Source organism: Phalangium opilio, unplaced genomic scaffold (genome assembly GCF_054372755.1).
Source record: "Phalangium opilio isolate 3A_F unplaced genomic scaffold, DU_Popi_V2 ptg000246l_1, whole genome shotgun sequence".
Classification (NCBI taxonomy): Eukaryota; Metazoa; Arthropoda; class Arachnida; order Opiliones; family Phalangiidae; genus Phalangium; species Phalangium opilio.
This window is the reverse complement of record NW_028324225.1, coordinates 4,522,711-4,550,114: the sequence shown is the minus strand read 5'-3', so window position 1 is coordinate 4,550,114 and position 27,404 is coordinate 4,522,711. Positions and strand designations below refer to the sequence as shown.

General features: G+C 42.5%; 21 non-coding genes across 21 annotated transcripts; all 21 read right to left on the bottom strand.

Annotated features, from left to right (window-relative positions):
• Positions 1 to 1,159: 1,159 nt before the first annotated feature.
• Positions 1,160 to 1,231, bottom strand: TRNAM-CAU (transfer RNA methionine (anticodon CAU)). The gene has a single exon. It is a non-coding gene; the product is annotated as a tRNA-Met (tRNA).
• A 743-nt stretch (positions 1,232 to 1,974) lies between these two features.
• TRNAM-CAU (transfer RNA methionine (anticodon CAU)) lies at positions 1,975 to 2,046 on the bottom strand. Its single transcript has one exon. It is a non-coding gene; the product is annotated as a tRNA-Met (tRNA).
• Positions 2,047 to 2,923: 877 nt separating this feature from the next.
• TRNAM-CAU (transfer RNA methionine (anticodon CAU)) lies at positions 2,924 to 2,995 on the bottom strand. Its single transcript has one exon. It is a non-coding gene; the product is annotated as a tRNA-Met (tRNA).
• Positions 2,996 to 3,738: 743 nt separating this feature from the next.
• On the bottom strand, positions 3,739 to 3,810 carry TRNAM-CAU (transfer RNA methionine (anticodon CAU)). The gene has a single exon. It is a non-coding gene; the product is annotated as a tRNA-Met (tRNA).
• A 1,555-nt stretch (positions 3,811 to 5,365) lies between these two features.
• Positions 5,366 to 5,437, bottom strand: TRNAM-CAU (transfer RNA methionine (anticodon CAU)). The gene has a single exon. It is a non-coding gene; the product is annotated as a tRNA-Met (tRNA).
• A 1,559-nt stretch (positions 5,438 to 6,996) lies between these two features.
• Positions 6,997 to 7,068, bottom strand: TRNAM-CAU (transfer RNA methionine (anticodon CAU)). Its single transcript has one exon. It is a non-coding gene; the product is annotated as a tRNA-Met (tRNA).
• Positions 7,069 to 7,811: 743 nt separating this feature from the next.
• On the bottom strand, positions 7,812 to 7,883 carry TRNAM-CAU (transfer RNA methionine (anticodon CAU)). Its single transcript has one exon. It is a non-coding gene; the product is annotated as a tRNA-Met (tRNA).
• Positions 7,884 to 9,438: 1,555 nt separating this feature from the next.
• Positions 9,439 to 9,510, bottom strand: TRNAM-CAU (transfer RNA methionine (anticodon CAU)). The gene has a single exon. It is a non-coding gene; the product is annotated as a tRNA-Met (tRNA).
• A 1,559-nt stretch (positions 9,511 to 11,069) lies between these two features.
• On the bottom strand, positions 11,070 to 11,141 carry TRNAM-CAU (transfer RNA methionine (anticodon CAU)). The gene has a single exon. It is a non-coding gene; the product is annotated as a tRNA-Met (tRNA).
• Positions 11,142 to 13,511: 2,370 nt separating this feature from the next.
• Positions 13,512 to 13,583, bottom strand: TRNAM-CAU (transfer RNA methionine (anticodon CAU)). Its single transcript has one exon. It is a non-coding gene; the product is annotated as a tRNA-Met (tRNA).
• Positions 13,584 to 13,918: 335 nt separating this feature from the next.
• On the bottom strand, positions 13,919 to 13,990 carry TRNAM-CAU (transfer RNA methionine (anticodon CAU)). Its single transcript has one exon. It is a non-coding gene; the product is annotated as a tRNA-Met (tRNA).
• Positions 13,991 to 15,813: 1,823 nt separating this feature from the next.
• Positions 15,814 to 15,885, bottom strand: TRNAM-CAU (transfer RNA methionine (anticodon CAU)). The gene has a single exon. It is a non-coding gene; the product is annotated as a tRNA-Met (tRNA).
• A 1,828-nt stretch (positions 15,886 to 17,713) lies between these two features.
• On the bottom strand, positions 17,714 to 17,785 carry TRNAM-CAU (transfer RNA methionine (anticodon CAU)). The gene has a single exon. It is a non-coding gene; the product is annotated as a tRNA-Met (tRNA).
• A 1,827-nt stretch (positions 17,786 to 19,612) lies between these two features.
• TRNAM-CAU (transfer RNA methionine (anticodon CAU)) lies at positions 19,613 to 19,684 on the bottom strand. The gene has a single exon. It is a non-coding gene; the product is annotated as a tRNA-Met (tRNA).
• A 1,558-nt stretch (positions 19,685 to 21,242) lies between these two features.
• TRNAM-CAU (transfer RNA methionine (anticodon CAU)) lies at positions 21,243 to 21,314 on the bottom strand. Its single transcript has one exon. It is a non-coding gene; the product is annotated as a tRNA-Met (tRNA).
• An 873-nt stretch (positions 21,315 to 22,187) lies between these two features.
• On the bottom strand, positions 22,188 to 22,259 carry TRNAM-CAU (transfer RNA methionine (anticodon CAU)). The gene has a single exon. It is a non-coding gene; the product is annotated as a tRNA-Met (tRNA).
• A 606-nt stretch (positions 22,260 to 22,865) lies between these two features.
• On the bottom strand, positions 22,866 to 22,937 carry TRNAM-CAU (transfer RNA methionine (anticodon CAU)). The gene has a single exon. It is a non-coding gene; the product is annotated as a tRNA-Met (tRNA).
• Positions 22,938 to 24,222: 1,285 nt separating this feature from the next.
• On the bottom strand, positions 24,223 to 24,294 carry TRNAM-CAU (transfer RNA methionine (anticodon CAU)). The gene has a single exon. It is a non-coding gene; the product is annotated as a tRNA-Met (tRNA).
• A 1,831-nt stretch (positions 24,295 to 26,125) lies between these two features.
• Positions 26,126 to 26,197, bottom strand: TRNAM-CAU (transfer RNA methionine (anticodon CAU)). The gene has a single exon. It is a non-coding gene; the product is annotated as a tRNA-Met (tRNA).
• A 606-nt stretch (positions 26,198 to 26,803) lies between these two features.
• On the bottom strand, positions 26,804 to 26,875 carry TRNAM-CAU (transfer RNA methionine (anticodon CAU)). The gene has a single exon. It is a non-coding gene; the product is annotated as a tRNA-Met (tRNA).
• Positions 26,876 to 26,939: 64 nt separating this feature from the next.
• TRNAM-CAU (transfer RNA methionine (anticodon CAU)) lies at positions 26,940 to 27,011 on the bottom strand. The gene has a single exon. It is a non-coding gene; the product is annotated as a tRNA-Met (tRNA).
• Positions 27,012 to 27,404: the final 393 nt, after the last annotated feature.

Genomic DNA, 27,404 nt, shown 5'->3' with positions numbered 1-27,404 from the left:
CGCCACTCTGCTTACATGATCATTGTATGAACAAACTAACATATATAAAAAAGCAAGTGCTATTTTGCATTAATTTAGCAGAGCGTGGTTTCGATCCACGGACCTCTGGGTTATGGGCCCAGCACGCTTCCACTGCGCCGCTCTGCTTACATTATCATTGTATGAACAAACTATCATATTTAAAAAATAGCAAACGCTATTTTTAGTTAATTTAGCAGAGCGTGGTTTCGATCCACGGACGTCTGGGTTATCGTCCCAGCACGCTTCCACTGCGCCACTCTGCTTACATGATAATTGTATGAACAAACTAACATATATCAAAATAGCAAGTGCTATTTTGCATTAATTTAGCAGAGCGTGGTTTCGATCCACGGACCTCTGGGTTATGGGCCCAGCACGCTTCTACTGCGCCACTCTGCTTACATTATCATTGTATGAACAAACTATCATATTTAAAAAATAGCAAGTGCTATTTTTAGTTAATTTAGCAGAGCGTGGTTTCGATCCACGGACGTCTGGGTTATGGGCCCAGCACGCTTCCACTGCGCCACTCTGCTTACATGATAATTGTATGAACAAACTAACATATATCAAAATAGCAAGTGATATTTTGCATAAATTTAGCAGAGCCTGGTTTCGATCCACGGATCTCTGGGTTATGGGCCCAGCACGCTTCCACTGCGCCACTCTGCTTACGTGATCTTTGTATGAACAAACTAACATATCAAAATAGCAAGTGATATTTTGCATAAATTTAGCAGAGCGTAGTTTCGATCCACGGACCTCTGGGTTATGGGCCCTGCACGCTTCCACTGCGCCACTCTGCTTACATGATATTGTATGAACAAACTAACATATCAAAATAGCAAGTGATATTTTGCATAAATTTAGCAGAGCGTAGTTTCGATCCACGGACATCTGGGTTATGGGCCCAGCAGGCTTCCACTGCGCCACTCTGCTTACATGATCATTGTATGAACAAACTAACATATATAAAATAGCAAGTGCTATTTTGCATTAATTTAGCAGAGCGTGGGTTTGATCCACGGACCTCTGGGTTATGGGCCCAGCACGCTTTCACTGCGCCACTCTGCTTACATGATAATTGTATGAACAAACTAACATATATCAAAATAGCAAGTGATATTTTGCATAAATTTAGCAGAGCGTGGGTTCGATCCACGGACCTCTGGGTTATGGGCCCAGCACGCTTCCACTGCGCCACTCTGCTTACATGATAATTGTATGAACAAACTAACATATATCAAAATAGCAAGTGATATTTTGCATAAATTTAGCAGAGCGTAGTTTCGATCCACGGACCTCTGGGTTATGGGCCCCGCACGCTTCCACTGCGCCACTCTGCTTACATGATAATTGTATGAACAAACTAACATATATCAAAATAGCAAGTGCTATTTTGCATTTATTTAGCAGAGCGTGATTTCGATCCACGGACCTCTGGGTTATGGGCCCAGCAAGCTTCCACTGCGCCACTCTGCTTACATGATCATTGTATGAACAAACTAACATATATAAAAAAGCAAGTGCTATTTTGCATTAATTTAGCAGAGCGTGGTTTCGATTCACGGACCTCAGGGTTATGGGCCCAGCACGCTTCCACTGCGCCGCTCTGCTTACATTATCATTGTATGAACAAACTATCATATTTAAAAAATAGCAAACGCTATTTTTAGTTAATTTAGCAGAGCGTGGTTTCGATCCACGGACATCTGGGTTATGGGCCCAGCACGCTTCCACTGCGCCACTCTGCTTACATGATAATTGTATGAACAAACTAACATATATCAAAATAGCAAGTGATATTTTGCATAAATTTAGCAGAGCGTAGTTTCGATCCACGGACATCTGGGTTATGGGCCCAGCAGGCTTCCACTGCGCCACTCTGCTTACATGATCATTGTATGAACAAACTAACATATATAAAATAGCAAGTGCTATTTTGCATTAATTTAGCAGAGCGTGGGTTCGATCCACGGACCTCTGGGTTATGGGCCCAGCACGCTTCCACTGCGCCACTCTGCTTACATGATAATAGTATGAACAAACTAACATATATCAAAATAGCAAGTGCTATTTTGCATAAATTTAGAGCGTGGTTTCGATCCACGGACCTCTGGGTTATGGGCCCAGCACGCTTCTACTGCGCCACTCTGCTTACATTATCATTGTATGAACAAACTATCATATTTAAAAAATAGCAAGTGCTATTTTTAGTTAATTTAGCAGAGCGTGGTTTCGATCCACGGACGTCTGGGTTATGGGCCCAGCACGCTTCCACTGCGCCACTCTGCTTACATGATAATTGTATGAACAAACTAACATATATCAAAATAGCAAGTGATATTTTGCATAAATTTAGCAGAGCCTGGTTTCGATCCACGGATCTCTGGGTTATGGGCCCAGCACGCTTCCACTGCGCCACTCAGCTTACGCGATCTTTGTATGAACAAACTAACATATATCAAAATAGCCAGTGATATTTTGCATAAATTAAGCAGAGCGTAGTTTCGATCCACGGACTTCTGGGTTATGGGCCCAGCAGGCTTCCAGTGCGCGTCTCTGCTTACATGATCATTGTATGAAAAAACTAACATATATAAAATAGCAAGTGCTATTTTGCATTAATTTAGCATAGCGTGGTTTCGATCCACGGACCTCTGGGTTATGGGCCCAGCACGCTTCCACTGCGCCACTCTGCTTACATTATCATTGTATGAACAAACTAACATATATCAAAATAGCAAGTGATATTTTGCATAAATTTAGCAGAGCGTAGTTTCGATCCACGGACATCTGGGTTATGGGCCCAGCAGGCTTCCACTGCGCCACTCTGCTTACATGATAATTGTATGAACAAACTAACATATATCAAAATAGCAAGTGATATTTTGCATAAATTTAGCAGAGCGTGGGTTCGATCCACGGACCTCTGGGTTATGGGCCCAGCACGCTTCCACTGCGCCACTCTGCTTACATGATAATTGTATGAACAAACTAACATATATCAAAATAGCAAGTGATATTTTGCATAAATTTAGCAGAGCGTAGTTTCGATCCACGGACCTCTGGGTTATGGGCCCCGCACGCTTCCACTGCGCCACTCTGCTTACATGATAATTGTATGAACAAACTAACATATATCAAAATAGCAAGTGCTATTTTGCATTTATTTAGCAGAGCGTGATTTCGATCCACGGACCTCTGGGTTATGGGCCCAGCAAGCTTCCACTGCGCCACTCTGCTTACATGATCATTGTATGAACAAACTAACATATATAAAAAAGCAAGTGCTATTTTGCATTAATTTAGCAGAGCGTGGTTTCGATTCACGGACCTCAGGGTTATGGGCCCAGCACGCTTCCACTGCGCCGCTCTGCTTACATTATCATTGTATGAACAAACTATCATATTTAAAAAATAGCAAACGCTATTTTTAGTTAATTTAGCAGAGCGTGGTTTCGATCCACGGACATCTGGGTTATGGGCCCAGCACGCTTCCACTGCGCCACTCTGCTTACATGATAATTGTATGAACAAACTAACATATATCAAAATAGCAAGTGATATTTTGCATAAATTTAGCAGAGCGTAGTTTCGATCCACGGACATCTGGGTTATGGGCCCAGCAGGCTTCCACTGCGCCACTCTGCTTACATGATCATTGTATGAACAAACTAACATATATAAAATAGCAAGTGCTATTTTGCATTAATTTAGCAGAGCGTGGGTTCGATCCACGGACCTCTGGGTTATGGGCCCAGCACGCTTCCACTGCGCCACTCTGCTTACATGATAATAGTATGAACAAACTAACATATATCAAAATAGCAAGTGCTATTTTGCATAAATTTAGAGCGTGGTTTCGATCCACGGACCTCTGGGTTATGGGCCCAGCACGCTTCTACTGCGCCACTCTGCTTACATTATCATTGTATGAACAAACTATCATATTTAAAAAATAGCAAGTGCTATTTTTAGTTAATTTAGCAGAGCGTGGTTTCGATCCACGGACGTCTGGGTTATGGGCCCAGCACGCTTCCACTGCGCCACTCTGCTTACATGATAATTGTATGAACAAACTAACATATATCAAAATAGCAAGTGATATTTTGCATAAATTTAGCAGAGCCTGGTTTCGATCCACGGATCTCTGGGTTATGGGCCCAGCACGCTTCCACTGCGCCACTCAGCTTACGCGATCTTTGTATGAACAAACTAACATATATCAAAATAGCCAGTGATATTTTGCATAAATTAAGCAGAGCGTAGTTTCGATCCACGGACTTCTGGGTTATGGGCCCAGCAGGCTTCCAGTGCGCGTCTCTGCTTACATGATCATTGTATGAAAAAACTAACATATATAAAATAGCAAGTGCTATTTTGCATTAATTTAGCATAGCGTGGTTTCGATCCACGGACCTCTGGGTTATGGGCCCAGCACGCTTCCACTGCGCCACTCTGCTTACATTATCATTGTATGAACAAACTAACATATATCAAAATAGCAAGTGATATTTTGCATAAATTTAGCAGAGCGTAGTTTCGATCCACGGACATCTGGGTTATGGGCCCAGCAGGCTTCCACTGCGCCACTCTGCTTACATGATCATTGTATGAACAAACTAACATATATAAAATAGCAAGTGCTATTTTGCATTAATTTAGCAGAGCGTGAGATCGATCCACGGACCTCTGGGTTATGGGCCCAGCACGCTTCCACTGCGCCACTCTGCTTACATGATAATTGTATGAACAAACTAACATATATCAAAATAGCAAGTGATATTTTACATAAATTTAGCAGAGCGTAGTTTCGATCCACGGACCTCTGGGTTATGGGCCCAGCAAGCTTCCACTGCGCCACTCTGCTTACATGATCATTGTATGAACAAACTAACATATATAAAAAAGCAAGTGCTATTTTGCATTAATTTAGCAGAGCGTGGTTTCGATTCACGGACCTCAGGGTTATGGGCCCAGCACGCTTCCACTGCGCCGCTCTGCTTACATTATCATTGTATGAACAAACTATCATATTTAAAAAATAGCAAACGCTATTTTGCATTAATTTAGCAGAGCGTGAGATCGATCCACGGACCTCTGGGTTATGGGCCCAGCACGCTTCCACTGCGCCACTCTGCTTACATGATAATTGTATGAACAAACTAACATATATCAAAATAGCAAGTGATATTTTGCATAAATTTAGCAGAGCGTAGTTTCGATCCACGGACATCTGGGTTATGGGCCCAGCAGGCTTCCACTGCGCCACTCTGCTTACATGATCATTGTATGAACAAACTAACATATATAAAATAGCAAGTGCTATTTTGCATTAATTTAGCAGAGCGTGGGTTCGATCCACGGACCTCTGGGTTATGGGCCCAGCACGCTTCCACTGCGCCACTCTGCTTACATGATAATAGTATGAACAAACTAACATATATCAAAATAGCAAGTGCTATTTTGCATAAATTTAGCAGAGCGTAGTTTCGATCCACGGACATCTGGGTTATGGGCCCAGCAGGCTTCCACTGCGCCACTCTGCTTACATGATCATTGTATGAACAAACTAATATATATAAAATAGCAAGTGCTATTTTGCATTAATTTAGCAGAGCGTGGTTTCGATCCACGGACCTCTGGGTTATGGGCCCAGCACGCTTCTACTGCGCCACTCTGCTTACATTATCATTGTATGAACAAACTATCATATTTAAAAAATAGCAAGTGCTATTTTTAGTTAATTTAGCAGAGCGTGGTTTCGATCCACGGACGTCTGGGTTATGGGCCCAGCACGCTTCCACTGCGCCACTCTGCTTACATGATAATTGTATGAACAAACTAACATATATCAAAATAGCAAGTGATATTTTGCATAAATTTAGCAGAGCCTGGTTTCGATCCACGGATCTCTGGGTTATGGGCCCAGCACGCTTCCACTGCGCCACTCAGCTTACGTGATCTTTGTATGAACAAACTAACATATATCAAAATAGCCAGTGATATTTTGCATAAATTAAGCAGAGCGTAGTTTCGATCCACGGACTTCTGGGTTATGGGCCCAGCAGGCTTCCAGTGCGCCACTCTGCTTACATGATCATTGTATGAACAAACTAACATATATAAAATAGCAAGTGCTATTTTGCATTAATTTAGCAGAGCGTGAGATCGATCCACGGACCTCTGGGTTATGGGCCCAGCACGCTTCCACTGCGCCACTCTGCTTACATGATAATTGTATGAACAAACTAACATATATCAAAATAGCAAGTGATATTTTACATAAATTTAGCAGAGCGTAGTTTCGATCCACGGACCTCTGGGTTATGGGCCCAGCACGCTTCCACTGCGCCACTCTGCTTACATGATAATTGTATGAACAAACTAACATATATCAAAATAGCAAGTGCTATTTTGCATTAATTTAGCAGAGCGTGGTTTCGATCCACGGACCTCTGGGTTATGGGCCCAGCACGCTTCTACTGCGCCACTCTGCTTACATTATCATTGTATGAACAAACTATCATATTTAAAAAATAGCAAGTGCTATTTTTAGTTAATTTAGCAGAGCGTGGTTTCGATCCACGGACGTCTGGGTTATGGGCCCAGCACGCTTCCACTGCGCCACTCTGCTTACATGATAATTGTATGAACAAACTAACATATATCAAAATAGCAAGTGATATTTTGCATAAATTTAGCAGAGCCTGGTTTCGATCCACGGATCTCTGGGTTATGGGCCCAGCACGCTTCCACTGCGCCACTCAGCTTACGTGATCTTTGTATGAACAAACTAACATATATCAAAATAGCCAGTGATATTTTGCATAAATTAAGCAGAGCGTAGTTTCGATCCACGGACTTCTGGGTTATGGGCCCAGCAGGCTTCCAGTGCGCGTCTCTGCTTACATGATCATTGTATGAACAAACTAACATATATAAAATAGCAAGTGCTATTTTGCATTAATTTAGCAGAGCGTGGGATCGATCCACGGACCTCTGGGTTATGGGCCCAGCACGCTTCCACTGCGCCACTCTGCTTACATGATAATTGTATGAACAAACTAACATATATCAAAATAGCAAGTGATATTTTGCATAAATTTAGCAGAGCGTAGTTTCGATCCACGGACCTCTGGGTTATGGGCCCCGCACGCTTCCACTGCGCCACTCTGCTTACATGATAATTGTATGAACAAACTAACATATATCAAAATAGCAAGTGCTATTTTGCATTTATTTAGCAGAGCGTGATTTCGATCCACGGACCTCTGGGTTATGGGCCCAGCAAGCTTCCACTGCGCCACTCTGCTTACATGATCATTGTATGAACAAACTAACATATATAAAAAAGCAAGTGCTATTTTGCATTAATTTAGCAGAGCGTGGTTTCGATTCACGGACCTCAGGGTTATGGGCCCAGCACGCTTCCACTGCGCCGCTCTGCTTACATTATCATTGTATGAACAAACTATCATATTTAAAAAATAGCAAACGCTATTTTTAGTTAATTTAGCAGAGCGTGGTTTCGATCCACGGACATCTGGGTTATGGGCCCAGCACGCTTCCACTGCGCCACTCTGCTTACATGATAATTGTATGAACAAACTAACATATATCAAAATAGCAAGTGATATTTTGCATAAATTTAGCAGAGCGTAGTTTCGATCCACGGACATCTGGGTTATGGGCCCAGCAGGCTTCCACTGCGCCACTCTGCTTACATGATCATTGTATGAACAAACTAACATATATAAAATAGCAAGTGCTATTTTGCATTAATTTAGCAGAGCGTGGGTTCGATCCACGGACCTCTGGGTTATGGGCCCAGCACGCTTCCACTGCGCCACTCTGCTTACATGATAATAGTATGAACAAACTAACATATATCAAAATAGCAAGTGCTATTTTGCATAAATTTAGAGCGTGGTTTCGATCCACGGACCTCTGGGTTATGGGCCCAGCACGCTTCTACTGCGCCACTCTGCTTACATTATCATTGTATGAACAAACTATCATATTTAAAAAATAGCAAGTGCTATTTTTAGTTAATTTAGCAGAGCGTGGTTTCGATCCACGGACGTCTGGGTTATGGGCCCAGCACGCTTCCACTGCGCCACTCTGCTTACATGATAATTGTATGAACAAACTAACATATATCAAAATAGCAAGTGATATTTTGCATAAATTTAGCAGAGCCTGGTTTCGATCCACGGATCTCTGGGTTATGGGCCCAGCACGCTTCCACTGCGCCACTCAGCTTACGCGATCTTTGTATGAACAAACTAACATATATCAAAATAGCCAGTGATATTTTGCATAAATTAAGCAGAGCGTAGTTTCGATCCACGGACTTCTGGGTTATGGGCCCAGCAGGCTTCCAGTGCGCGTCTCTGCTTACATGATCATTGTATGAAAAAACTAACATATATAAAATAGCAAGTGCTATTTTGCATTAATTTAGCATAGCGTGGTTTCGATCCACGGACCTCTGGGTTATGGGCCCAGCACGCTTCCACTGCGCCACTCTGCTTACATTATCATTGTATGAACAAACTAACATATATCAAAATAGCAAGTGATATTTTGCATAAATTTAGCAGAGCGTAGTTTCGATCCACGGACATCTGGGTTATGGGCCCAGCAGGCTTCCACTGCGCCACTCTGCTTACATGATCATTGTATGAACAAACTAACATATATAAAATAGCAAGTGCTATTTTGCATTAATTTAGCAGAGCGTGAGATCGATCCACGGACCTCTGGGTTATGGGCCCAGCACGCTTCCACTGCGCCACTCTGCTTACATGATAATTGTATGAACAAACTAACATATATCAAAATAGCAAGTGATATTTTACATAAATTTAGCAGAGCGTAGTTTCGATCCACGGACCTCTGGGTTATGGGCCCAGCAAGCTTCCACTGCGCCACTCTGCTTACATGATCATTGTATGAACAAACTAACATATATAAAAAAGCAAGTGCTATTTTGCATTAATTTAGCAGAGCGTGGTTTCGATTCACGGACCTCAGGGTTATGGGCCCAGCACGCTTCCACTGCGCCGCTCTGCTTACATTATCATTGTATGAACAAACTATCATATTTAAAAAATAGCAAACGCTATTTTGCATTAATTTAGCAGAGCGTGAGATCGATCCACGGACCTCTGGGTTATGGGCCCAGCACGCTTCCACTGCGCCACTCTGCTTACATGATAATTGTATGAACAAACTAACATATATCAAAATAGCAAGTGATATTTTGCATAAATTTAGCAGAGCGTAGTTTCGATCCACGGACATCTGGGTTATGGGCCCAGCAGGCTTCCACTGCGCCACTCTGCTTACATGATCATTGTATGAACAAACTAACATATATAAAATAGCAAGTGCTATTTTGCATTAATTTAGCAGAGCGTGGGTTCGATCCACGGACCTCTGGGTTATGGGCCCAGCACGCTTCCACTGCGCCACTCTGCTTACATGATAATAGTATGAACAAACTAACATATATCAAAATAGCAAGTGCTATTTTGCATAAATTTAGCAGAGCGTAGTTTCGATCCACGGACATCTGGGTTATGGGCCCAGCAGGCTTCCACTGCGCCACTCTGCTTACATGATCATTGTATGAACAAACTAACATATATAAAATAGCAAGTGCTATTTTGCATTAATTTAGCAGAGCGTGGTTTCGATCCACGGACCTCTGGGTTATGGGCCCAGCACGCTTCTACTGCGCCACTCTGCTTACATTATCATTGTATGAACAAACTATCATATTTAAAAAATAGCAAGTGCTATTTTTAGTTAATTTAGCAGAGCGTGGTTTCGATCCACGGACGTCTGGGTTATGGGCCCAGCACGCTTCCACTGCGCCACTCTGCTTACATGATAATTGTATGAACAAACTAACATATATCAAAATAGCAAGTGATATTTTGCATAAATTTAGCAGAGCCTGGTTTCGATCCACGGATCTCTGGGTTATGGGCCCAGCACGCTTCCACTGCGCCACTCAGCTTACGTGATCTTTGTATGAACAAACTAACATATATCAAAATAGCCAGTGATATTTTGCATAAATTAAGCAGAGCGTAGTTTCGATCCACGGACTTCTGGGTTATGGGCCCAGCAGGCTTCCAGTGCGCCACTCTGCTTACATGATCATTGTATGAACAAACTAACATATATAAAATAGCAAGTGCTATTTTGCATTAATTTAGCAGAGCGTGAGATCGATCCACGGACCTCTGGGTTATGGGCCCAGCACGCTTCCACTGCGCCACTCTGCTTACATGATAATTGTATGAACAAACTAACATATATCAAAATAGCAAGTGATATTTTACATAAATTTAGCAGAGCGTAGTTTCGATCCACGGACCTCTGGGTTATGGGCCCAGCACGCTTCCACTGCGCCACTCTGCTTACATGATAATTGTATGAACAAACTAACATATATCAAAATAGCAAGTGCTATTTTGCATTAATTTAGCAGAGCGTGGTTTCGATCCACGGACCTCTGGGTTATGGGCCCAGCACGCTTCTACTGCGCCACTCTGCTTACATTATCATTGTATGAACAAACTATCATATTTAAAAAATAGCAAGTGCTATTTTTAGTTAATTTAGCAGAGCGTGGTTTCGATCCACGGACGTCTGGGTTATGGGCCCAGCACGCTTCCACTGCGCCACTCTGCTTACATGATAATTGTATGAACAAACTAACATATATCAAAATAGCAAGTGATATTTTGCATAAATTTAGCAGAGCCTGGTTTCGATCCACGGATCTCTGGGTTATGGGCCCAGCACGCTTCCACTGCGCCACTCAGCTTACGTGATCTTTGTATGAACAAACTAACATATATCAAAATAGCCAGTGATATTTTGCATAAATTAAGCAGAGCGTAGTTTCGATCCACGGACTTCTGGGTTATGGGCCCAGCAGGCTTCCAGTGCGCGTCTCTGCTTACATGATCATTGTATGAACAAACTAACATATATAAAATAGCAAGTGCTATTTTGCATTAATTTAGCAGAGCGTGGGATCGATCCACGGACCTCTGGGTTATGGGCCCAGCACGCTTCCACTGCGCCACTCTGCTTACATGATAATTGTATGAACAAACTAACATATATCAAAATAGCAAGTGATATTTTACATAAATTTAGCAGAGCGTAGTTTCGATCCACGGACCTCTGGGTTATGGGCCCAGCACGCTTCCACTGCGCCACTCTGCTTACATGATAATTGTATGAACAAACTAACATATATCAAAATAGCAAGTGCTATTTTGCATTAATTTAGCAGAGCGTGGTTTCGATCCACGGACCTCTGGGTTATGGGCCCAGCACGCTTCTACTGCGCCACTCTGCTTACATTATCATTGTATGAACAAACTATCATATTTAAAAAATAGCAAGTGCTATTTTTAGTTAATTTAGCAGAGCGTGGTTTCGATCCACGGACGTCTGGGTTATGGGCCCAGCACGCTTCCACTGCGCCACTCTGCTTACACGATAATTGTATGAACAAACTAACATATATCAAAATAGCAAGTGATATTTTGCATAAATTTAGCAGAGCCTGGTTTCGATCCACGGATCTCTGGGTTATGGGCCCAGCACGCTTCCACTGCGCCACTCTGCTTACGTGATCTTTGTATGAACAAACTAACATATATCAAAATAGCCAGTGATATTTTGCATAAATTAAGCAGAGCGTAGTTTCGATCCACGGACTTCTGGGTTATGGGCCCAGCAGGCTTCCACTGTGCGTCTCTGCTTACATGATCATTGTATGAAAAAACTAACATATATAAAATAGCAAGTGCTATTTTGCATTAATTTAGCATAGCGTGGTTTCGATCCACGGACCTCTGGGTTATGGGCCCAGCACGCTTCCACTGCGCCACTCTGCTTACATTATCATTGTATGAACAAACTATCATTTATAAAAAATAGCAAGTGCTATTTTTCATTAATTTAGCAGAGCGTGGTTTCGATCCACGGACCTCTGGGTTATGGGCCCAGCACGCTTCCACTGCGCCACTCTGCTTACATGATAAATGTATGAACAAACTAACATATATCAAAATAGCAAGTGATATTTTGCATAAATTTAGCAGAGCGTAGTTTCGATCCACGGACATCTGGGTTATGGGCCCAGCAGGCTTCCACTGCGCCACTCTGCTTCGATGATCATTGTATGAACAAAATAACATATATAAAATAGCAAGTGCTATTTTGCATTAATTTAGCAGAGCGTGCTTTCGTTCCACGCACCTCTGGGTTATGGGCCCAGCACGCTTCCACTGCGCCACTCTGCTTACATGATAATTGTATGAACAAACTAACATATCAAAATAGAAAGTGATATTTTGCATAAATTTAGCAGAGCGTAGTTTCGACCCACGGACATCTGGGTTATGGGCCCAGCAGGCTTCCACTGCGCCACTCTGCTTACATGATCATTGTATGAACAAACTAACATATATAAAATAGCAAGTGCTATTTTGCATTAATTTAGCAGAGCGTGGGTTCGATCCAAGGACCTCTGGGTTATGGGCCCAGCACGCTTCCACTGCGCCACTCTGCTTACATGATAATTGTATGAACAAACTAACATATATCAAAATAGCAAGTGATATTTTGCATATATTTAGCAGAGCGTAGTTTCGATCCACGGACATCTGGGTTATGGGCCCAGAAGGATTCCACTGCGCCACTCTGCTTACATGATCATTGTATGAACAAACTAACATATATAAAATAGCAAGTGCTATTTTGCATTAATTTAGCAGAGCGTGCTTTCGTTCCACGCACCTCTGGGTTATGGGCCCAGCACGCTTCCACTGCGCCACTCTGCTTACATGATAATTGTATGAACAAACTAACATATCAAAATAGCAAGTGATATTTTGCATAAATTTAGCAGAGCGTAGTTTCGATCCACGGACATCTGGGTTATGGGCCCAGCAGGCTTCCACTGCGCCACTCTGCTTACATGATCATTGTATGAACAAACTAACATATATCAAAATAGCAAGTGCTATTTTGCATTAATTTAGCAGAGCGTGGTTTCGATCCACGGACCTCTGGGTTATGGGCCCAGCACGCTTCTACTGCGCCACTCTGCTTACATTATCATTGTATGAACAAACTATCATATTTAAAAAATAGCAAGTGCTATTTTTAGTTAATTTAGCAGAGCGTGGTTTCGATCCACGGACGTCTGGGTTATGGGCCCAGCACGCTTCCACTGCGCCACTCTGCTTACATGATAATTGTATGAACAAACTAACATATATCAAAATAGCCAGTGATATTTTGCATAAATTAAGCAGAGCGTAGTTTCGATCCACGGACTTCTGGGTTATGGGCCCAGCAGGCTTCCAGTGCGCGTCTCTGCTTACATGATCATTGTATGAACAAACTAACATATATAAAATAGCAAGTGCTATTTTGCATTAATTTAGCAGAGCGTGGGATCGATCCACGGACCTCTGGGTTATGGGCCCAGCACGCTTCCACTGCGCCACTCTGCTTACATGATAATTGTATGAACAAACTAACATATATCAAAATAGCAAGTGATATTTTGCATAAATTTAGCAGAGCCTGGTTTCGATCCACGGATCTCTGGGTTATGGGCCCAGCACGCTTCCACTGCGCCACTCAGCTTACGTGATCTTTGTATGAACAAACTAACATATATCAAAATAGCCAGTGATATTTTGCATAAATTAAGCAGAGCGTAGTTTCGATCCACGGACTTCTGGGTTATGGGCCCAGCAGGCTTCCAGTGCGCGTCTCTGCTTACATGATCATTGTATGAACAAACTAACATATATAAAATAGCAAGTGCTATTTTGCATTAATTTAGCAGAGCGTGGGATCGATCCACGGACCTCTGGGTTATGGGCCCAGCACGCTTCCACTGCGCCACTCTGCTTACATGATAATTGTATGAACAAACTAACATATATCAAAATAGCAAGTGATATTTTACATAAATTTAGCAGAGCGTAGTTTCGATCCACGGACCTCTGGGTTATGGGCCCAGCACGCTTCCACTGCGCCACTCTGCTTACATGATAATTGTATGAACAAACTAACATATATCAAAATAGCAAGTGCTATTTTGCATTAATTTAGCAGAGCGTGGTTTCGATCCACGGACCTCTGGGTTATGGGCCCAGCACGCTTCTACTGCGCCACTCTGCTTACATTATCATTGTATGAACAAACTATCATATTTAAAAAATAGCAAGTGCTATTTTTAGTTAATTTAGCAGAGCGTGGTTTCGATCCACGGACGTCTGGGTTATGGGCCCAGCACGCTTCCACTGCGCCACTCTGCTTACACGATAATTGTATGAACAAACTAACATATATCAAAATAGCAAGTGATATTTTGCATAAATTTAGCAGAGCCTGGTTTCGATCCACGGATCTCTGGGTTATGGGCCCAGCACGCTTCCACTGCGCCACTCTGCTTACGTGATCTTTGTATGAACAAACTAACATATATCAAAATAGCCAGTGATATTTTGCATAAATTAAGCAGAGCGTAGTTTCGATCCACGGACTTCTGGGTTATGGGCCCAGCAGGCTTCCACTGCGCGTCTCTGCTTACATGATCATTGTATGAAAAAACTAACATATATAAAATAGCAAGTGCTATTTTGCATTAATTTAGCAGAGCGTGGGTTCGATCCAAGGACCTCTGGGTTATGGGCCCAGCAGGCTTCCACTGCGCGTCTCTGCTTACATGATCATTGTATGAAAAAACTAACATATATAAAATAGCAAGTGCTATTTTGCATTAATTTAGCATAGCGTGGTTTCGATCCACGGACATCTGGGTTATGGGCCCAGCAGGCTTCCACTGCGCCACTCTGCTTCGATGATCATTGTATGAACAAAATAACATATATAAAATAGCAAGTGCTATTTTGCATTAATTTAGCAGAGCGTGCTTTCGTTCCACGCACCTCTGGGTTATGGGCCCAGCACGCTTCCACTGCGCCACTCTGCTTACATGATAATTGTATGAACAAACTAACATATCAAAATAGAAAGTGATATTTTGCATAAATTTAGCAGAGCGTAGTTTCGACCCACGGACATCTGGGTTATGGGCCCAGCAGGCTTCCACTGCGCCACTCTGCTTACATGATCATTGTATGAACAAACTAACATATATAAAATAGCAAGTGCTATTTTGCATTAATTTAGCAGAGCGTGGGTTCGATCCAAGGACCTCTGGGTTATGGGCCCAGCACGCTTCCACTGCGCCACTCTGCTTACATGATAATTGTATGAACAAACTAACATATATCAAAATAGCAAGTGATATTTTGCATATATTTAGCAGAGCGTAGTTTCGATCCACGGACATCTGGGTTATGGGCCCAGAAGGATTCCACTGCGCCACTCTGCTTACATGATCATTGTATGAACAAACTAACATATATAAAATAGCAAGTGCTATTTTGCATTAATTTAGCAGAGCGTGCTTTCGTTCCACGCACCTCTGGGTTATGGGCCCAGCACGCTTCCACTGCGCCACTCTGCTTACATGATAATTGTATGAACAAACTAACATATCAAAATAGCAAGTGATATTTTGCATAAATTTAGCAGAGCGTAGTTTCGATCCACGGACATCTGGGTTATGGGCCCAGCAGGCTTCCACTGCGCCACTCTGCTTACATGATCATTGTATGAACAAACTAACATATATAAAATAGCAAGTGCTATTTTGCATTAATTTAGCAGAGCGTGGGTTCGATCCACGGACCTCTGGGTTATGGGCCCAGCACGCTTCCACTGCGCCACTCTGCTTACATGATAATTGTATGAACAAACTAAGATATATCAAAATAGCAAGTGATATTTTGCATAAATTTAGCAGAGCGTGGGTTCGATCCACGGACCTTTGGGTTATGGGCCCAGCACGCTTCCACTGCGCCACTCTGCTTACATGATAATTGTATGAACAAACTAACATATATCAAAATAGCAAGTGATATTTTGCATAAATTTAGCAGAGCGTAGTTTCGATCCACGGACCTCTGGGTTATGGGCCCTGCACGCTTCCACTGCGCCACTCTGCTTACATGATAATTGTATGAACAAACTAACATATATAAAATAGCAAGTGCTATTTTGCATAAATTTAGCAGAGCGTAGTTTCGATCCACGGACCTCTGGGTTATGGGCCCAGCACGCTTCCACTGCGCCACTCTGCTTACATGATAATAGTATGAACAAACTAACATATATCAAAATAGCAAGTGCTATTTTGCATAAATTTAGCAGAGCGTAGTTTCGATCCACGGACATCTGGGTTATGGGCCCAGAAGGCTTCCACTGCGCCACTCTGCTTACATGATCATTGTATGAACAAACTAACATATATCAAAATAGCAAGTGATATTTTGCATAAATTTAGCAGAGCGTAGTTTCGATCCACGGACCTCTGGGTTATGGGCCCAGCACGCTTCTACTGCGCCACTCTGCTTACATTATCATTGTATGAACAAACTATCATATTTAAAAAATAGCAAGTGCTATTTTTAGTTAATTTAGCAGAGCGTGGTTTCGATCCACGGACGTCTGGGTTATGGGCCCAGCACGCATCCACTGCGCCACTCTGCTTACATGATAATTGTATGAACAAACTAACATATATCAAAATAGCAAGTGATATTTTGCATAAATTTAGCAGAGCGTGGTTTCGATCCACGGATCTCTGGGTTATGGGCCCAGCACGCTTCCACTGCGCCACTCTGCTTACGTGATCTTTGTATGAACAAACTAACATATATCAAAATAGCCAGTGATATTTTGCATAAATTTAGCAGAGCGTAGTTTCGATCCACGGACTTCTGGGTTATGGGCCCAGCAGGCTTCCACTGCGCGTCTCTGCTTACATGATCATTGTATGAAAAAACTAACATATATAAAATAGCAAGTGCTATTTTGCATTAATTTAGCATAGCGTGGTTTCGATCCACGGACCTCTGGGTTATGGGCCCAGCACGCTTCCACTGCGCCACTCTGCTTACATTATCATTGTATGAACAAACTATCATTTATAAAAAATAGCAAGTGCTATTTTTCATTAATTTAGCAGAGCGTGGTTTCGATCCACGGACCTCTGGGTTATGGGCCCAGCACGCTTCCACTGCGCCACCCTGCTTACATGATAATTGTATGAACAAACTAACATATATCAAAATAGCAAGTGATATTTTGCATAAATTTAGCATAGCGTAGTTTCGATCCACGGACATCTGGGTTATGGGCCCAGCAGGCTTCCACTGCGCCACTCTGCTTACATGATCATTGTATGAACAAACTAACATATATAAAATAGCAAGTGCTATTTTGCATTAATTTAGCAGAGCGTGCTTTCGTTCCACGCACCTCTGGGTTATGGGCCCAGCACGCTTCCACTGCGCCACTCTGCTTACATGATAATTGTATGAACAAACTAACATATCAAAATAGCAAGTGATATTTTGCATAAATTTAGCAGAGCGTAGTTTCGATCCACGGACATCTGGGTTATGGGCCCAGCAGGCTTCCACTGCGCCACTCTGCTTACATGATCATTGTATGAACAAACTAACATATATAAAATAGCAAGTGCTATTTTGCATTAATTTAGCAGAGCGTGGGATCGATCCACGGACCTCTGGGTTATGGGCCCAGCACGCTTCCACTGCGCCACTCTGCTTACATGATAATTGTATGAACAAACTAACATATATCAAAATAGCAAGTGATATTTTACATAAATTTAGCAGAGCGTAGTTTCGATCCACGGACCCCTGGGTTATGGGCCCAGCACGCTTCCACTGCGCCACTCTGCTTACATGATAATCGTATGAACAAACTAACATATATCAAAATAGCAAGTGCTATTTTGCATTAATTTAGCAGAGCGTGGTTTCGATCCACGGACCTCTGGGTTATGGGCCCAGCACGCTTCCACTGCGCCACTCTGCTTACATGATAATTGTATGAACAAACTAACATATATCAAAATAGCAAGTGATATTTTGCATAAATTTAGCAGAGCGTAGTTTCGATCCACGGACCTCTGGGTTATGGGCCCTGCACGCTTCCACTGCGCCACTCTGCTTACATGATAATTGTATGAACAAACTAACATATATCAAAATAGCAAGTGCTATTTTGCATTAATTTAGCAGAGCGTGATTTCGATCCACGGACCTCTGGGTTATGGGCCCAGCAAGCTTCCACTGCGCCACTCTGCTTACATGATCATTGTATGAACAAACTAACATATATAAAAAAGCAAGTGCTATTTTGCATTAATTTAGCAGAGCGTGGTTTCGATCCACGGACCTCTGGGTTATGGGCCCAGCACGCTTCCACTGCGCCGCTCTGCTTACATTATCATTGTATGAACAAACTATCATATTTAAAAAATAGCAAACGCTATTTTTAGTTAATTTAGCAGAGCGTGGTTTCGATCCACGGACGTCTGGGTTATGGGCCCAGCACGCTTCCACTGCGCCACTCTGCTTACATGATAATTGTATGAACAAACTAACATATATCAAAATAGCAAGTGATATTTTACATAAATTTAGCAGAGCGTAGTTTCGATCCACGGACCTCTGGGTTATGGGCCCAGCACGCTTCCACTGCGCCACTCTGCTTACATGATAATTGTATGAACAAACTAACATATATCAAAATAGCAAGTGCTATTTTGCATTAATTTAGCAGAGCGTGGTTTCGATCCACGGACCTCTGGGTTATGGGCCCAGCACGCTTCTACTGCGCCACTCTGCTTACATTATCATTGTATGAACAAACTATCATATTTAAAAAATAGCAAGTGCTATTTTTAGTTAATTTAGCAGAGCGTGGTTTCGATCCACGGACGTCTGGGTTATGGGCCCAGCACGCTTCCACTGCGCCACTCTGCTTACATGATAATTGTATGAACAAACTAACATATATCAAAATAGCAAGTGATATTTTGCATAAATTTAGCAGAGCCTGGTTTCGATCCACGGATCTCTGGGTTATGGGCCCAGCACGCTTCCACTGCGCCACTCTGCTTACGTGATCTTTGTATGAACAAACTAACATATCAAAATAGCAAGTGATATTTTGCATAAATTTAGCAGAGCGTAGTTTCGATCCACGGACCTCTGGGTTATGGGGCCTGCACGCTTCCACTGCGCCACTCTGCTTACATGATATTGTATGAACAAACTAACATATCAAAATAGCAAGTGATATTTTGCATAAATTTAGCAGAGCGTAGTTTCGATCCACGGACATCTGGGTTATGGGCCCAGCAGGCTTCCACTGCGCCACTCTGCTTACATGATCATTGTATGAACAAACTAACATATATAAAATAGCAAGTGCTATTTTGCATTAATTTAGCAGAGCAAGGGTTTGATCCACGGACCTCTGGGTTATGGGCCCAGCACGCTTTCACTGCGCCACTCTGCTTACATGATAATTGTATGAACAAACTAACATATATCAAAATAGCAAGTGATATTTTGCATAAATTTAGCAGAGCGTGGGTTCGATCCACGGACCTCTGGGTTATGGGCCCAGCACGCTTCCACTGCGCCACTCTGCTTACATGATAATTGTATGAACAAACTAACATATATCAAAATAGCAAGTGATATTTTGCATAAATTTAGCAGAGCGTAGTTTCGATCCACGGACCTCTGGGTTATGGGCCCCGCACGCTTCCACTGCGCCACTCTGCTTACATGATAATTGTATGAACAAACTAACATATATCAAAATAGCAAGTGCTATTTTGCATTTATTTAGCAGAGCGTGATTTCGATCCACGGACCTCTGGGTTATGGGCCCAGCAAGCTTCCACTGCGCCACTCTGCTTACATGATAATAGTATGAACAAACTAACATATATCAAAATAGCAAGTGCTATTTTGCATAAATTTAGCAGAGCGTAGTTTCGATCCACGGACATCTGGGTTATGGGCCCAGCAGGCTTCCACTGCGCCACTCTGCTTACATGATCATTGTATGAACAAACTAACATATATAAAATAGCAAGTGCTATTTTGCATTAAATTAGCAGAGCGTGGGATCGATCCACGGACCTCTGGGTTATGGGCCCAGCACGCTTCCACGGCGCCACTCTGCTTACATGATAATTGTATGAACAAACTAACATATATCAAAATAGCAAGTGATATTTTACATAAATTTAGCAGAGCGTAGTTTCGATCCACGGACCTCTGGGTGATGGGCCCAGCACGCTTCCACTGCGCCACTCTGCTTACATGATAATTGTATGAACAAACTAACATATATCAAAATAGCAAGTGCTATTTTGCATTAATTTAGCAGAGCGTGGTTTCGATCCACGGATCTCTGGGTTATGGGCCCAGCACGCTTCCACTGCGCCACTCCGCTTACGTGATCTTTGTATGAACAAACTAACATATATCAAAATAGCCAGTGATATTTTGCATAAATTAAGCAGAGCGTAGTTTCGATCCACGGACTTCTGGGTTATGGGCCCAGCAGGCTTCCACTGCGCGTCTCTGCTTACATGATCATTGTATGAAAAAACTAACATATATAAAATAGCAAGTGCTATTTTGCATTAATTTAGCATAGCGTGGTTTCGATCCACGGACCTCTGGGTTATGGGCCCAGCACGCTTCCACTGCGCCACTCTGCTTACATTATCATTGTATGAACAAACTATCATTTATAAAAAATAGCAAGTGCTATTTTTCATTAATTTAGCAGAGCGTGGTTTCGATCCACGGACCTCTGGGTTATGGGCCCAGCACGCTTCCACTGCGCCACTCTGCTTACATGATAAATGTATGAACAAACTAACATATATCAAAATAGCAAGTGATATTTTGCATAAATTTAGCAGAGCGTAGTTTCGATCCACGGACATCTGGGTTATGGGCCCAGCAGGCTTCCACTGCGCCACTCTGCTTCGATGATCATTGTATGAACAAAATAACATATATCAAAATAGCAAGTGATATTTTGCATAAATTTAGCAGAGCGTAGTTTCGATCCACGGACATCTGGGTTATGGGCCCAGCAGGCTTCCACTGCGCCACTCTGCTTACATGATCATTGTATGAACAAACTAACATATATAAAATAGCAAGTGCTATTTTGCATTAATTTAGCAGAGCGTGGGCTCGATCCACGGACCTCTGGGTTATGGGCCCAGCACGCTTCCACTGCGCCACTCTGCTTACATGATAAATGTATGAACAAACTAACATATATCAAAATAGCAAGTGATATTTTGCATAAATTTAGCAGAGCGTGCTTTCGTTCCACGCACCTCTGGGTTATGGGCCCAGCACGCTTCCACTGCGCCACTCTGCTTACATGATAATTGTATGAACAAACTAACATATCAAAATAGAAAGTGATATTTTGCATAAATTTAGCAGAGCGTAGTTTCGACCCACGGACATCTGGGTTATGGGCCCAGCAGGCTTCCACGGCGCCACTCTGCTTACATGATCATTGTATGAACAAACTAACATATATAAATTAGCAAGTGCTATTTTGCATTAATTTAGCAGAGCGTGGGTTCGATCCAAGGACCTCTGGGTTATGGGCCCAGCACGCTTCCACTGCGCCACTCTGCTTACATGATAATTGTATGAACAAACTAACATATATCAAAATAGCAAGTGATATTTTGCGTAAATTTAGCAGAGCGTAGTTTCGATCCACGGACATCTGGGTTATGGGCCCAGAAGGATTCCACTCCGCCACTCTGCTTACATGATCATTGTATGAACAAACTAACATATATAAAATAGCAAGTGCTATTTTGCATTAATTTAGCAGAGCGTGCTTTCGTTCCACGCACCTCTGGGTTATGGGCCCAGCACGCTTCCACTGCGCCACTCTGCTTACATGATAATTGTATGAACAAACTAACATATCAAAATAGCAAGTGATATTTTGCATAAATTTAGCAGAGCGTAGTTTCGATCCACGGACATCTGGGTTATGGGCCCAGCAGGCTTCCACTGCGCCACTCTGCTTACATGATCATTGTATGAACAAACTAACATATATAAAATAGCAAGTGCTATTTTGCATTAATTTAGCAGAGCGTGGGTTCGATCCACGGACCTCTGGGTTATGGGCCCAGCACGCTTCCACTGCGCCACTCTGCTTACATGATAATTGTATGAACAAACTAAGATATATCAAAATAGCAAGTGATATTTTGCATAAATTTAGCAGAGCGTGGGTTCGATCCACGGACCTTTGGGTTATGGGCCCAGCACGCTTCCACTGCGCCACTCTGCTTACATAATAATTGTATGAACAAACTAACATATATCAAAATAGCAAGTGATATTTTGCATAAATTTAGCAGAGCGTAGTTTCGATCCACGGACCTCTGGGTTATGGGCCCTGCACGCTTCCACTGCGCCACTCTCCTTACATGATAATTGTATGAACAAACTAACATATATAAAATAGCAAGTGCTATTTTGCATAAATTTAGCAGAGCGTAGTTTCGATCCACGGACCTCTGGGTTATGGGCCCAGCACGCTTCCACTGCGCCACTCTGCTTACATGATAATAGTATGAACAAACTAACATATATCAAAATAGCAAGTGCTATTTTGCATAAATTTAGCAGAGCGTAGTTTCGATCCACGGACATCTGGGTTATGGGCCCAGCAGGCTTCCACTGCGCCACTCTGCTTACATGATCATTGTATGAACAAACTAACATATATAAAATAGCAAGTGCTATTTTGCATTAATTTAGCAGAGCGTGGGTTCGATCCACGGACCTCTGGGTTATGGGCCCAGCACGCTTCCACTGCGCCACTCTGCTTACATGATTATTGTATGAACAAACTAACATATATCAAAATAGCAAGTGATATTTTGCATAAATTTAGCAGAGCGTAGTTTCGATCCACGGACCTCTGGGTTATGGGCCCAGCACGCTTCTACTGCGCCACTCTGCTTACATTATCATTGTATGAACAAACTATCATATTTAAAAAATAGCAAGTGCTATTTTTAGTTAATTTAGCAGAGCGTGGTTTCGATCCACGGACGTCTGGGTTATGGGCCCAGCACGCTTCCACTGCGCCACTCTGCTTACATGATAATTGTATGAACAAACTAACATATATCAAAATAGCAAGTGATATTTTGCATAAATTTAGCAGAGCGTGGTTTCGATCCACGGATCTCTGGGTTATGGGCCCAGCACGCTTCCACTGCGCCACTCTGCTTACGTGATCTTTGTATGAACAAACTAACATATATCAAAATAGCCAGTGATATTTTGCATAAATTTAGCAGAGCGTAGTTTCGATCCACGGACTTCTGGGTTATGGGCCCAGCAGGCTTCCACTGCGCGTCTCTGCTTACATGATCATTGTATGAAAAAACTAACATATATAAAATAGCAAGTGCTATTTTGCATTAATTTAGCATAGCGTGGTTTCGATCCACGGACCTCTGGGTTATGGGCCCAGCACGCTTCCACTGCGCCACTCTGCTTACATTATCATTGTATGAACAAACTATCATTTATAAAAAATAGCAAGTGCTATTTTTCATTAATTTAGCAGAGCGTGGTTTCGATCCACGGACCTCTGGGTTATGGGCCCAGCACGCTTCCACTGCGCCACCCTGCTTACATGATAATTGTATGAACAAACTAACATATATCAAAATAGCAAGTGATATTTTGCATAAATTTAGCAGAGCGTAGTTTCGATCCACGGACATCTGGGTTATGGGCCCAGCAGGCTTCCACTGCGCCACTCTGCTTACATGATCATTGTATGAACAAACTAACATATATAAAATAGCAAGTGCTATTTTGCATTAATTTAGCAGAGCGTGCTTTCGTTCCACGCACCTCTGGGTTATGGGCCCAGCACGCTTCCACTGCGCCACTCTGCTTACATGATAATTGTATGAACAAACTAACATATCAAAATAGCAAGTGATATTTTGCATAAATTTAGCAGAGCGTAGTTTCGATCCACGGACATCTGGGTTATGGGCCCAGCAGGCTTCCACTGCGCCACTCTGCTTACATGATCATTGTATGAACAAACTAACATATATAAAATAGCAAGTGCTATTTTGCATTAATTTAGCAGAGCGTGGGTTCGATCCACGGACCTCTGGGTTATGGGCCCAGCACGCTTCCACTGCGCCACTCTGCTTACATGATAATTGTATGAACAAACTAAGATATATCAAAATAGCAAGTGATATTTTGCATAAATTTAGCAGAGCATGGGTTCGATCCACGGACCTCTGGGTTATGGGCCCAGCACGCTTCCACTGCGCCACTCTGCTTACATGATAATTGTATGAACAAACTAACATATATCAAAATAGCAAGTGATATTTTGCATAAATTTAGCAGAGCGTAGTTTCGATCCACGGACATCTGGGTTATGGGCCCAGCAGGCTTCCACTGCGCCACTCTGCTTACATGATCATTGTATGAACAAACTATCATATTTAAAAAATAGCAAGTGCTATTTTTAGTTAATTTAGCAGAGCGTGGTTTCGATCCACGGACGTCTGGGTTATGGGCCCAGCACGCTTCCACTGCGCCACTCTGCTTACATGATAATTGTATGAACAAACTAACATATATCAAAATAGCAAGTGATATTTTGCATAAATTTAGCAGAGCGTAGTTTCGATCCACGGACATCTGGGTTATGGGCCCAGCAGGCTTCCACTGCGCCACTCTGCTTACATGATCATTGTATGAACAAACTATCATATATAAAATAGCAAGTACTATTTTGCATTAATTTAGCAGAGCGTGGGTTCGATACACGGACCTCTGGGTTATGGGCCCAGCAGGCTTCCACTGCGCCACTCCGCTTACATGATGATTGTATGAACAAACTAACATATATCAAAATAGCAAGTGATATTTTGCATAAATTTAGCAGAGCGTAGTTTCGATCCACGGACCTCTGGGTTATGGGCCCAGCACGCTTCCACTGCGCCACTCTGCTTACATGATAATTGTATGAACAAAGTAACATATATCAAAATAGCAAGTGCTATTTTGCATTAATTTAGCAGAGCGTGGTTTCGATCCACGGACCTCTGGGTTATGGGCCCAGCACGCTTCCACTGCGCCACTCCGCTTACATTATCATTGTATGAACAAACTATCATATTTAAAAAATAGCAAGTGCTATTTTTAGTTAATTTAGCAGAGCGTGGTTTCGATCCACGGACGTCTGGGTTATGGGCCCAGCACGCTTCCACTGCGCCACTCTGCTCACATGATAATTGTATGAACAAACTAACATATATCAAAATAGCAAGTGATATTTTGCATAAATTTAGCAGAGCGTAGTTTCGATCCACGGACATCTGGGTTATGGGCCCAGCAGGCTTCCACTGCGCCACTCTGCTTACATGATCATTGTATGAACAAACTAACATATATAAAATAGCAAGTGCTATTTTGCATTAATTTAGCAGAGCGTGATTTCGATCCACGGACCTCTGGGTTATGGGCCCAGCACGCTTCCACTGCGCCACTCTGCTTACATGATCATTGTATGAACAAACTAACGTATATAAAAAAGCAAGTGCTATTTTGCATAAATTTAGCAGAGCGTGGTTTCGATCCACGGACCTCTGGGTTATGGGCCCAGCACGCTTCCACTGCGCCACTCTGCTTACATTATCATTGTATGAACAAACTATCATATTTAAAAAATAGCAAGTGCTATTTTTAGTTAATTTAGCAGAGCGTGGTTTCGATCCACGGACGTCTGGGTTATGGACCCAGCACGCTTCCACTGCGCCACTCTGCTTACATGATAATTGTATGAACAAACTAACATATATCAAAATAGCAAGTGATATTTTGCATAAATTTAGCAGAGCGTAGTTTCGATCCACGGACATCTGGGTTATGGGCCCAGCAGTCTTCCACTGCGCCACTCTGCTTACATGATCATTGTATGAACAAACTAACATATATAAAATAGCAAGTGCTATTTTGCATTAATTTAGCAGAGCGTGGGTTCGATCCACGGACCTCTGGGTTATGGGCCCAGCACGCTTCCACTGCGCCACTCTGCTTACATGATAATTGTATGAACAAACTAACATATATCAAAATAGCAAGTGATATTTTGGATAAATTTAGCAGAGCGTAGTTTCGATCCACGGACCTCTGGGTTATGGGCCCAGGACGCTTCCACTGCGCCACTCTGCCTACATGATAATTGTATGAACAAAGTAACATATATCAAAATAGCAAGTGCTATTTTGCATTAATTTAGCAGAGCGTGCTTTCGTTCCACGCACCTCTGGGTTATGGGCCCAGCACGCTTCCACTGCGCCACTCTGCTTACATGATCATTGTATGAACAAACTAACATATATAAAATAGCAAGTGCTATTTTGCATTAATTTAGCAGAGCGTGCTTTCGTTCCACGCACCTCTGGGTTATGGGCCCAGCACGCTTCCACTGCGCCACTCTGCTTACATGATAATTGTATGAACAAACTAACATATATCAAAATAGCAAGTGATATTTTGCATAAATTTAGCAGAGCGTAGTTTCGATCCACGTACATCTGGGTTATGGGCCCAGCAGGCTTCCACTGCGCCACTCTGCTTACATGATCATTGTATGAACAAACTAACATATATAAAATAGCAAGTGCTATTTTGCATTAATTTAGCAGAGCGTGGGTTCGATCCACGGACCTCTGGGATATGGGCCCAGCACGCTTCCACTGCGCCACTCTGCTTACATGATAATTGTATAAACAAACTAACATATATCAAAATAGCAAGTGATATTTTGCATAAATTTAGCAGAGCGTGGGTTCGATCCACGGACCTCTGGGTTATGGGCCCAGCACGCTTCCACTGCGCCACTCTGCTTACATGATAATTGTATGAACAAACTAACATATATCAAAATAGCAAGTGATATTTTGCATAAATTTAGCAGAGCGCAGTTTCGATCCACGGACCTCTGGGTTATGGGCCCTGCACGCTTCCACTGCGCCACTCTGCTTACATTATAATTGTATGAACAAACTAACATATATCAAAATAGCAAGTGCTATTTTGCATTAATTTAGCAGAGCGTGGTTTCGATCCACGGACCTCTGGGTTATGGGCCCAGCACGCTTCCACTGCGCCACTCCGCTTACATTATCATTGTATGAACAAACTATCATATTTAAAAATAGCAAGTGCTATTTTTAGTTAATTTAGCAGAGCGTGGTTTCGATCCACGGACGTCTGGGTTATGGGCCCAGCACGCTTCCA